We start from the raw sequence: 11,941 nt of genomic DNA on the forward strand, positions 1-11,941 counted from the left end.
CTGAAGCTCCAATCCTCAGCTTGGTGGCTGAAGACTAATGCTGCCTGAGCATCTAAGAAGCCCCTTGGACCATCACGGATGCTGAACCTAGGGTAACCCTTATGGTAGAGGGTAAGTTCATCCCCTTCTTAATCAACATAGAGGCCACCCACCCCACGCTGCCTTCTTTTCAAGGACCTATCTCCTTGGCCTCCATAACTGTTGTGGGAATTGATGGCAAGGCCTCCAGGCCTCTCAAAACTCCCCAAGTCTAGCATCAATTAGGCCAGGACTCCTTTCCACATTCTTTCTTAATCATCCCCACTTGTCCAGTTCCCTGTTAGACCAAGATATCCTAGCAAAGTTGTCTGCCTCCTTAACTATTCCTGGGCTACAGCCACACCTCATTGCTGCCCTTCTCCCCAAACCCACACCTCCCTCAATAGCTCCCCTTATGTACCCCTACCTTAACTCTAGGGTGTGGGACACCGCCTTCCCATCTGCTGCTACAGGTCACTCACCCCTCATCATCCCCTTAAAACCTAACCACCCTTACCCCACCCAGCTCCAGCACCCCATCCCACAACAGGCTTTAAAAGGCATAAAGCCTGTCATCACCCATCTATTGCAACCTGGTCTTCTAATTCACCCTCCTGCTTCTTCAGCATCTATGCTCAGAGGGGTATCATGAATTCCCTTCCAAAGCCCAAATTTCCTCCCCTAGCCTAACTGTCCAAAAACCAAACAAATTCTACAGACTAGTCGAAGAACTCTACCTCGTCAATCTAATTGAACATCCCATCCACCTGGTTGTACCAAACCCCTATATCCTCCTATCTTCCATACTCCCTTCCACAACTCACTATTTGTTCTTAACCTCAAAAATGCTTTTCCTAAAGCCCAATTTTTTCCCCGTCTCTTATAATCTTTTGCCAGCATACACACACTCTCCCTGCCAACTGTATCCAGTTAATTTCCCAAACCCCAACCCCATCCACTAAACCGCTTCTCTCCTTCCTAGGCATTGTAGGATACTCACCTCTGAATACCAGGTCTTTGCCCCCATAACAAAACCACTTTATAAACCTATGAAAGAAAACTTAGCTAACCCCATAAACCAAAAATTTCCCCCCCTTCTTGCTTTCAGTCACTAAAGAAGGCCTTAGAGGCAGCCCCTACACTAGCGCTCTCCAACTCCTCTCAACCCTTCTCTATCTACACAGAAAAAATAACAGGCTCTGCCATCGGAATTCTTACACAGGAGCCAGGCCCACAGCCTGTAGCCTCTTTATCCAGACAACTTAACCTCACAGTCCTGGGCTGACCCCATTAAGTACACGCGGCAGCAGCTGCTGCCATAATACTCTTAAAATCTCTCAAAATCACAGGCTATGCCCCACTAACCCTCTAGAGCTCTCACAACCTCCAATGTTTTCTCTTTACACCTCACACACTTACTTTCAGCCCCTCGCCTTCTTCAGCTTTATGCAGTCACCCCTATTACTTAAACCACACCTCAGAAAGTTTCTGTTTCTATTATTTTCTGTCTAACTGTGCTCAAATTCACTTTACTCATTTATTTTTACATGCCCTGCTTTTGTTTAAGTTGCCAGTTAACACTTTTTCTCCAGGCAACTACAGCTAATATTTCACTCTTAATCTGGCTCCCATTCTCTGCTCATACCCAATCTTGTTAATAAAAGTGAGTGGTTCTTATAATACCACATCCTTCCTCTTACACCATAAAAACAAAAGCTCTCCATCCACACAGTTACCTTACCAAGCCCCACTACAATCTTTAGCAGCCACAGCCCTTGCTGGTTCCCTTGGCATTCAGATCCAAAGCTCCAGCTCCCTCAAATCACCTTATCATTTTTTTCAGTTTACACTTCCAGTTCTGTCTATGTAAACCAGCCTGGCCTCTTATAAAATGCCATCAATAAATTAAAAGACAGAGCTCAAAAGCTCACTAATCAGGCAAATGGTTATTTTGGACCTGGCTGGACTGTCTGGACACTCTCTAACTGGGATTCACAGCTTCTTCCAATCCTTAGTCCACTAACACTATCTTTCTTCTTCTCTTATTTAGACTGTGTGTTTTTCCAATTAATCGCTCAATTCCTACAAAATCGTATACAAGCAATAACCAATCAGTCAATATGACAAATACTCCTTCTAAAAATCCCCACAATATCACCGCTTTTCCTGAGATCTCCCAGCAGTCTAAATTTTTTCCCATTTTTAGATTTCCACACTGCCCCCAATCCCGCTTGAAGAAGCCTTGAGAAACTTCACCCCCCAACCCCTAAAACCTGTTATCACCCCCTTTCTCTAATTCTTGCTCTATATAAAAATACAGGTATGTCAAGCCTCCATGTGTAAGCCCAGACCCAGAAAGTCTAAAGTCCTGCCTGCCTCGGCTGATCACCCCCCCACCCCCACCTGCATTCGCCATTATCCCTGATCCCTCAGTGGAGCTTCCCCTGGATGTTAAGCTTCTAAACTTACCCTGACATCTTAACACTTATTATGATAATGTGAATACTCCTCACTCCACCCTGCCATCTTAACTGTTCTTACAATAATGTAAATACTCCTCACCCACCCTGCCATCTTAACTACTTTTATGCCTTACCCACCCGCCATTGTAACTGAATTTATGGTAATGTATACTCCTTGCCTCTACCCCCACCATTGTAACAAATCTTACTCTGTAACACCCTGCCCCTCCCCCCAAAATTTGCCCCAGCCTATGAAACCAACTCCCATCCCACCACCCTTCGCTAAAGCACTTTTCAGCCTTAGCCCACCTGCACCCAGGTGAATAAACAGCTATGTTGCTCACACAAAACCTGTTTGGGGAGTCTCTTCATTCAAAGCATGCATTTTTTTTTTTTTTTTTTTTTAAGATAGGGTTTCACCATGATGGCCAGGCTGGTCTTTAACTCCTGATCTCAGGTGATCCACCCACCTCGGCCTCCCAAAGTGCTAGGATTACAGGCGTGAGCCACCGCACCTGGCCTCAAAGCATGCATTTTTAACAGCTAATACCTATAAATACATAGACAGAAGATAAAGGACTCATTTTCCAAGCTAGGAATTAAACCCTGAACCCAAGTTGTCATTGTAAATAGGGAAAGCACAGCCACAAGAACAAAAGGTCAAGCTCCCAAGGACATACAAGACAAGAGGGAAACCTCATCCAGGTTTTCTCAGGGACCTGCAGCAATGTTTGTAACTGACTAGCTTGCTAGGCTGTCTTGAACAGTGGGTTTACAGATGTTCTAAGCATGTGTTCTAAAATAAAGGTACGCATTTTTATGATGGAACAATACAGAAAGGCACACAAAACACACCAGATTGGCTATACCTTAAGACTAGCCCCACAAATCCTTTTTCTGATTAATTAAAACTTTACAGAGGAGGTAAACATGATTTTTACTATTCATTTAACCAGTTTGCCCAGAGAGGGAAAGGAAGGCATTGCCTGAAACAGGGTGGAAAAGGCAGGCATTCAGGGAGGCCAGAGAAAAACCAACCCATTGCATTGATACTGAAAAGTTCAGGTGGCTGCTTGTTGGTAGCAAAGGAATCTTTTCTAGCAGTGCCATCAGCTCTCAAGTTTCCCCTTTTTAGGAAGGAAATAGCTCCCCATGTCCCACAAACTAATACATGCCTAATCCTGTCACCCATAGCCATTAGCAAAGAGAATAGCAGTTAACATCCCATGGTGCCAAACCCATTCTTGGCTGAAAGAGACTTTACCGAGAGGGTCCTCTAACCCCCTAAATATTAGAAGAGACTCTAACCCTCCTAAATTGGACCTTTAATTCAAGGCGAGTTAAGGGTCCTTGCCTTTTATTGAGAGGGACCTCTAACCCACTCTGTTTTAGGAGAGACTATAACTCCCCTAAGTTGGGCCTCTAACCCAATACCATACTTTACCCAGGTACCCCACCACTTCCCCAACATAGGCAATCAGTGCTGCAGTCTTTTTTCTTTGGGTTGGCTGGGAGTTCTTCAGCATCATCTCTTCTGTGGTTTGCCAAAAAGATGTTATTGAACAGACCCCAACACTTACACAAAGTTAGCCTTTGGGTAGAGGATTTCTGCACTATAGTCCCTTCAGTGGTCTCCAAAAAGATGTTATGGGTAAGGAACCCCAATCCAGATGCCAAGAGAGGGTTCTTGGATCTCATACAAGAGAGAATTTAGGGTGATTTTATAGAATAAAGTGACAGTAATTTTATTAAGAAAGTAAAGGAATAAAAGAATCACTACTCCAAAAACAGAGCAGACCCAAGGGCTGCTCATTGACCACTTTTATGGTTATTTCTTGATGATATGCTAAACAAGGTGTGGATTATTTATACCTCCCCTTTTTAGACCATATAGGGTAACTTTCAGATGTTGCCATGGCATTTGTAAACTGTCATGGTGCTGGTGGGAGTGTAGCAGTGAGGACAACTAGAGGTCATTCTTGTGGCCATTTTGGTTTTGGTGGGTTTTAGCCAGCTTCTTTACTGCAATCTGTTTTATCAGCAAGGTCTTTATGATCTGTATCTTGTGCCGACCTCCTTTCTTATCCTGTGACGTAGAATGCCTTAACCATCTGGGATTGCAGCCCAGTAGGTTTCAACCTCATTTTACCAAACTCCTATTCAAGATGGAGTTGTTCTGGTTCAAATGCCTCTGACAGTCAGATATAGGATTTGCAAATATTTTCTCCCATTATGTGATTTGCCTTGTTAATAATGTCCTTTGATGCACAAACATTCTTAATTCTGATGAAATCCAGCTTATCTGTTTTTTTTTCTTTTGTTACTTGTATTTTTGATGTCACATCTAAGAATTTGTTGTCAAACCCACAGTCTTGATTTACCCATATAGCTCTTTCTGAGTTTTTTTGAAAAGTAGTTTTAGCTTTTCAATTTAGGTCTTTGATTTATTCTGAGTTAAATTTTGAACGGAGTATGAGGTAATAAACCAATTTTATTATATTCTTAACATGTATCCAGTTATTCCAGCACAAATTTGTTGATAATTTAATGGTCTTGGCATTGTGTAAAATCAGTTGACCATAGTTGTATGGGTTTCTTTCTGAACTTTTATTCTATTTCATTGACCTATATATCTATTTTTATGACATTATCACACCAATTTGATTACTGTGTCTTTGTACTAAGATTTAACGTTGACAATTGTGTTTGTTTACACAGGCGTGGTAAAAAAAAAGACAATTGTGAATCTTACAACTATATTATTTTGCAACATTGTTTTGATTGTGTGGGATCTCTGACAATCCCAGATGAATTTTAGGATCAGTTTATCCATCTTACAAAAAACGCAGTTGAAATTTTGATACAGAATGCATCAAATCTGTAGATCACTTTGGAAAGTATTGTGATGCTAACAATATTAATTCTTACAATACGTAAACCTCATAAGTCTCTCCATTAATTAGGTCTTATTTAATTTCCATCAGCAATATTTTTTAGTTTTCATTATAAAATCTTGCATCTCCTTGGGTCCATTTATTCATGAGAATTTTATTCTTGATGCTCTTCAGTTGGTGCAAAAGTAATTGTGGTTTGCACAAATTTTTTAAATTGCCAAAACTGCAATTTCTTTTGCACAAACCTAATATTAATGAACTAGTTTTCTTAATTTAGTTGTGATTGCACATTCCTTGTGATTTTTTGGTTTTTGATGTTTGTTCATTTGTTTGTTTGTTTGTTTTGGAGACAGGGTCTTGCTCTGTCACCCAGGCTGGAATGCAGGATATGATTATCGCCTATTGCAGCCTTAACTTCCCAGGCTCAAGCAATCCTTACACCTCAGCCTCCTGAGTAGCTGGGACTACAGACATGTGCAACCATCCTCAGCTAATTTTTTTTTTTTTTTTTTTTTTTTTTGTATTTTTAAGGAAATAGGGTTTCACCATGTTGCCCAGGCTAGTGTCTAACTCCTGGGATCCAGCAGTCTTCCCATCTCAGCCTCCCAAAGTTCAGAACTTATAGATATAAGCCACCATATGCAGCTGATATTTTTAATGTAGATCTTGTATCTTGCAACACTGCTAGATATGTATATTAGCTGAAACAGTTTTGTGCATCTGTGGGTTCTTTAAAGTATTTTTTTTTTACATAAGAATATGTTATTGTAAATATAGTTTTACTTTTTTCTTTCCAATTTGAATGACTTTTTCTTGGTTAATTGCTTTGACTTTAAAATCCAGTAAAATGTCGAGTAGAAGTAGTAAAAATGGGCATCCTTGTTTCATTCCTGGTCTTAGGAGGAAAGCTTTCAATCTGTCACCATTGAAGATTTGTTAGCTGTGAGATATTAATCAATCTGTGTTATCAGATTAAGTTTTCTTCTGTAATGGGTTGAATCCCCAAATTCGTATGTTGATGTTCTAATCCCTAGTATCTCAGAATGTGACTGTATTTGTACATAGGACCTTTAAATAAGATGATTAAGTTAAATGAGGCTGTTATGGTCGGCCCTAATTCATTTAAGGCCCTATTCACCTTAAATATTTTACTCCATTCTGTATACTTCTTTATAAGAAGAGAAAATTTAGACACACAAAGCAACACCAGGGATGCCTGGGCAGAGGAAACACTTAGGACACAGCAAGAAGGCAGCCATCTGTAAGTCAAGGAAAAAATGCCTCAGATGAAAAAAAACATGTTAACACCTTGACTTTGAACTTCGACCCTTCAGAATGGTGAGAAAATAAGTTTCTATCAAGTCATCTGGTCTGTGATATTTTCTTATGGCAACACTAGCAAAGGAATTCACCTTATACTCTTATTTTATTGAGGGTTTTTTTTATCATGAAAGAACATTGGATTTTGCAAAATGTTTTTACACCAATTGAGTGAGAATATGGGTTTTTAAAAAAATTCTGTAACATGCCATATTATATTTAGTGATTTTTGTGTATTGATATAACCTTGCATTCGTAGAATAAATTCTGCTTGGTCATAATGAATACACATTTTAATACACTGCTTGATTCAATTTGCTAGAATTGTGTTGAAAAATTTTGCACCTTTATTCAGAAAGGTTATTGGTCTATAGTTTTCTCTTCTTGTGATACCATTGTCTGGCTTTGCACAAGTTAATACCTCATAGAATGAGTCATAGACTCATAGAATGAGCCAGACAGTATTTTCTTCTCTTCTAATTTTTGGAAAAGGTTGAAAGGGATTGAGATTAATTCTTATGTAAAGAGTTGACAAACTAATATTGACATGTTTCATTAGATTTATACCTAAGTATTGCATTTTGTTATTTCTAATATAAACGACATTGTTTTTATTTTCAAATTCAAGTTGTTCATAGCTGGCCTATATAAGAAACCAATTGACATTTGTATCTTAAGTTGTACCCTAAAGTCTTTCTTAGTTCCAGGATGTGTTTCGTTGATTCTTCAGTATTTTCTTCATAGACAATCATGTAATGTGTGAACAAAGGCAAGTTTTTCATTCCAATCTGTATACTTTTATTTCCTGTTGTTGGTTATTGCATTAGCTAAAACTTCTAGTACAATGTAGACTAAGAATGATGAGAGCAGACATCCTTATTGCTCAAATTTTTATTTTATTTTCTGCTTACATGGGATTTAATTTACCTTTTTTTTTTTTTTTTTTTTTTTTAGTTTGCTAAAGTGGAAGCTTAGATTGCTGATTTTAGATCTTTCTTCTTTTATAATACATACATTCAATGTTGTGATTTTCCCTCCAAATATTTCTTTCGCTGCATACGATGGATTTTAAAAGGTCTTATTTTCATTTTCAATTAGTTCAAAATATTTTTAATTTCTCTTGAGACTTCTTATTGAACCCATGTGTTACTTAGAGTTGTGTTGTTTAATCTCCAGGTATTTGAGGGGGGTGGTTAAACTCCATTGTGGTCTGAGAACATACTTTGCATTATATCAATTCTTTTAGATTTGTTGCAGTGTGTCTTAGAGGTCAGAATATGGTATAGCTTGGTGAATGTTCTGTGTTAGCTTGATAATAATGTGTATTCTGCTGTTGGATGAAGTATTCTATATATGTCAATTAGATTCAGTTGATTGATGATGTGTTTAAATTTAACTATGTTCTTACTCATTTTTTTTGTTTGCTACATCTGTTAATTACCAACAGGTGTAGAAGTTATAATGGTGCATTCATCTATTTCCTGCAATTCTGTTTTTGCTTCACATACCTTAATATTCTGTTGATTGGTGCATACATGTTGGTGCATACATAAATTCATAATGTTCTGTTGATTGGTGCATACATAAATTCTTGGAGAATTTATCCATTATTGTTACGTAATGTCTCTCTTTATTCCTGATAATTTTCCATTCTCTGAAGTCGGCTTTGTCTGAAACTAACACAGTTTTTCAGTTTTCTTTTTGTTAGTGTTAGTATGATATATCTTTCTCCATCCCTTTATATTTCATCTATTTGTCTTTAAGTGAATTTTGCATGTACAACATACACTGGGTCTCGTGATTTTTGTTCTATGAGTCTCTTTAATTAGTATGTTTAGGCTATTGGTGTTAAAATTAATATTGATATAATTGGAATAATAATTACCCGGCTTATTACTGTTTTCTACTTATTGTCCTTATTCTACATGTTTGTTTGTCCTCCACTCTTTTTCTGCCTTGTCTGATTCTGATAATTTTATGTAATGCAATTTTTCTCCTCTCTTATATGAATTATATCTCTTTTTAAAAACCTTAGTGGTTTTTATTCAGCCATGAAAAGGAAAAAATAATGGCATTCGCAGCAACCTGGGTGGAATTGGAGACTATTATAATAAGTGAAGTAACTCAGGAATGGAAAACTAAACATCCTATGTTTTCACTCATAAGTAGGAGCTAAGCTATGAGGATGCAAAAGCATAAGAATGATACAATGGACTTTGGAGACTGAGGGAAAGTATGGTGAGAGATAAAAGACTACACATTGGGTACGGTGTACACTGCTTGGGTGTTGGAGGCATCAGAATATCAGAAATCACCGCTAAAGAACTTATTCATGTAACCAAACACTGCCTTTTCCCAAAACCCTATTTAAATAAAAAATAAATTAAAAAATAAATAAATACCCTCTGTATTCACTGAAAAAAAAAAACTTTAGTGGTTACCTTTGAGTTTACAATATACAATTATGAGTATATTTTTTATTTATTCATATATTTATTTTTTAAAGATGGGGTTTCACCATGTTGGTCAGGCTGGTCTTGAACTCCCGACCTCAGGTTATCTGCTCTCTTTGGTCTCCAAAGTGCTTGGATTACAGGCGTGAGCCACTACCCGGCCATTTATGACTATTTTAAGTCCACTTTCAAATGGCACTATGCCATTTCACAGACAGTACAAGTACCTATTACCGAGTATCCCAAATCCCTTCTGTCTATTCCTTATAATATGGCTGGGTTTAATTTTATTTATTCATAAATTATAATCACTGAATACATTGTCAATATTATTTTGAACAAATTGTTATCAGATGTATCAATTAATGAGAAAAAAATGTTTTTACTTTACCTTCATTTGTTCCTTCTTTAATACTCTTCCTTTCTCTGTGGAGATACCAGTTTCTGACATAACATTTTTCTTATTAATAATTTTTAATATTTATACCAAGGCAGGTTTACTGGCAAGAAATACTTTCATTTTTTTTTTTTTCTGGGAAAGTCTTTTTTTCTCTTTCACTCTCAAAGGATAATTTTGTGGATATATACTTCTAGGTAGCTTTTCAACACCTTAAATATTTTACTCCCTTCTATTGTTGCCTACATGGTCCTGAAAATAACTCCAATGTAATTCTTATCCTTGCTCATTTATTTGTAAGGTGTTTTGTTCCTTTACATTCTTTCAAGATTTTTCTTTGTCTTTATTATTTTTTTAGTTTGTCTGGGTATATATGTTTTGGTATTCTCTAAGCTTCCTGGATCTGTGGTTTGGTATTGATCATTAATTTGGGGACATTCTCATTCATTATTTCTTCAAATATTTCTTTTATTACTTTCTTTTCCTTGGATATTCCCACTATGTGGCTATTAAAAAACTTTTTTATTACTGTACCGTAACTCTTATATATTCTATTTGTTTTTCCATTTACATGTCACGTTTGGAATTTTCTCCTGAAGAATCTTTAAGCACAGTGATTCTTTACCATCTATGTCAAGTCTATTCATGAATCCATCAAAAACGTTCTTTATTTCTGTTACAGTCTTTTTAATTTCTAGAATTTTCTTCCGATTCTTGATTACTTTCTATCTCTCTGTTTACATTATCTATATTTTTAATGTAATAAGTACAAATCTGCCCTCTTAAAGAAATTTCAAGTGTGCAATTGAGTATTTTTATAGGCATAACATTGCACGGTAAATCTCTAGGTCATATTTATCTTGCATAACTGAAACTTGATACACATTAAATACCAACTCCCCATTTTCCCCTCTCTCTATTCCCTGGCAAATACCATTCTATTCTCCGCTTCTATGAATTAAACTATTTCAGATCTCTCACATAAATCATGCAGTATTTGTCATTCTGTGACTGAGTTATTTCATTTAGTTTAATGTCCTGAGGGTTCATCAGTGTTGTCGTATATGGCAAGATTTCCTTTTTTACAGCTAAATAATATTCCATTGTAGTATATACCACATTTGCATCATTCATCCTTTGATGAACATTTGCTTCCACACCTTGGCTATTTTGAATAGCACTGTAATGCACATAATATGCAGATACTCTTCAAGGTCCCAAATTCAGTTCTTTTGGGTGATAATCCTAAAGTGGAGTTACTGAAATACATGGGAGTTCTACTTTTCAGTTTCTGAGGAACATCCATATGATTACTCATAGAGACTGCATCATTTTACATTCCTAACAAAAGTGTACTAGGGCTCTAATTTCTCCACATCAACAATAGTTATTATCTTTTTAAAAAGTAAAACCTATACTAAGAGGTGTGAGGTGATATCTCCTTGTGTTCTGGACTGACATTTCCTTGTGATTAATGAATTTAAGCATCTCTACATATACCTGTTAGCCATTTGTGTGTCTTTTTTGAAGATATGTCTCTTCAGGTCCTTTACCTATTTCTTAATTGGGTTATTTGTTTTATTTGCTATTGAGTTGTAAGACTACCTTATATATTTAGATATTTTGGATATTAACACCTTATCACAAATATGGTTTACAAATATTTTCTCTCACTCTGTAGGTTATTTCTTTACCCTGTTAATTCTGTGTGTGTGTGTGTGTGTGTGTGTGTGTGTGATGCCAGAAACATTTTTGATTGATATAGTCTCACTTCCCCATTTTTGCTTTTGTGGCCTGTGTTTCTGGTGTCATATTCTAGGCCACTGGCATGAAACTTTCCCTCTATGATTTTTCTAGGAGTTTCAGTTTCATGTTTTATATTTAAGTTCTAGTCCATTTTAAGTGGACTTTGTGTGTTGTCTAAGAAAAAAAATTCAATTACATTCTTTCACATAAGGACATCTAATTTTCCAAGCACCATTTGTTGAAAAGACTATCTTTTTTACATTGTGTATTTTTGGCACAAAAAAACTTTGTGAAGTCTTTAGGATTTTCTACATAAAATATTATGTAATCTGCAACCAAAATATTTTACTTATTCCTTTTTTTTTCCCCACAACACATTGTTATTCTTTTTGTTTAAACCATCAGTTATTTTTAAAGGTATTTAATTTATGAGAAAAAGTCTTACATATTTGCCCTTGTAGTTATCATTTTTGTTACTGTGAATTTTCTGTATAATCATATTTCTTTTTTTTTTCTTTTTTTTTTTAGAGGAAGAACGAGAGAAAGAAAGAAAAAGAATTTAAAAAAAGAAAAAGAAAAAGAATAAAGGAAAGGAAGAAAGAGGAAGAGGAAGAGGGAGAGAGAACAGGGGTGTTGTTTTATTGCCCGGGC

General features: G+C 36.5%; 1 long non-coding RNA gene across 1 annotated transcript; it reads right to left on the reverse strand.

Annotated features, from left to right (window-relative positions):
- Nucleotides 1-2,729: 2,729 nt before the first annotated feature.
- LOC116532216 lies at nucleotides 2,730-9,108 on the reverse strand. Its single transcript, XR_004260771.1, has 3 exons — nucleotides 9,097-9,108; nucleotides 5,726-5,730; nucleotides 2,730-2,844 (listed from the first exon to the last, which is right to left on the reverse strand). It is a non-coding gene; the product is annotated as an uncharacterized LOC116532216 (long non-coding RNA).
- Between the last annotated feature and the right edge of the window lie 2,833 nt (nucleotides 9,109-11,941).

Source organism: Sapajus apella, unplaced genomic scaffold (genome assembly GCF_009761245.1).
Source record: "Sapajus apella isolate SASKATOON/1434 unplaced genomic scaffold, GSC_monkey_1.0 scaffold75, whole genome shotgun sequence".
Classification (NCBI taxonomy): domain Eukaryota; kingdom Metazoa; phylum Chordata; class Mammalia; order Primates; family Cebidae; genus Sapajus; species Sapajus apella.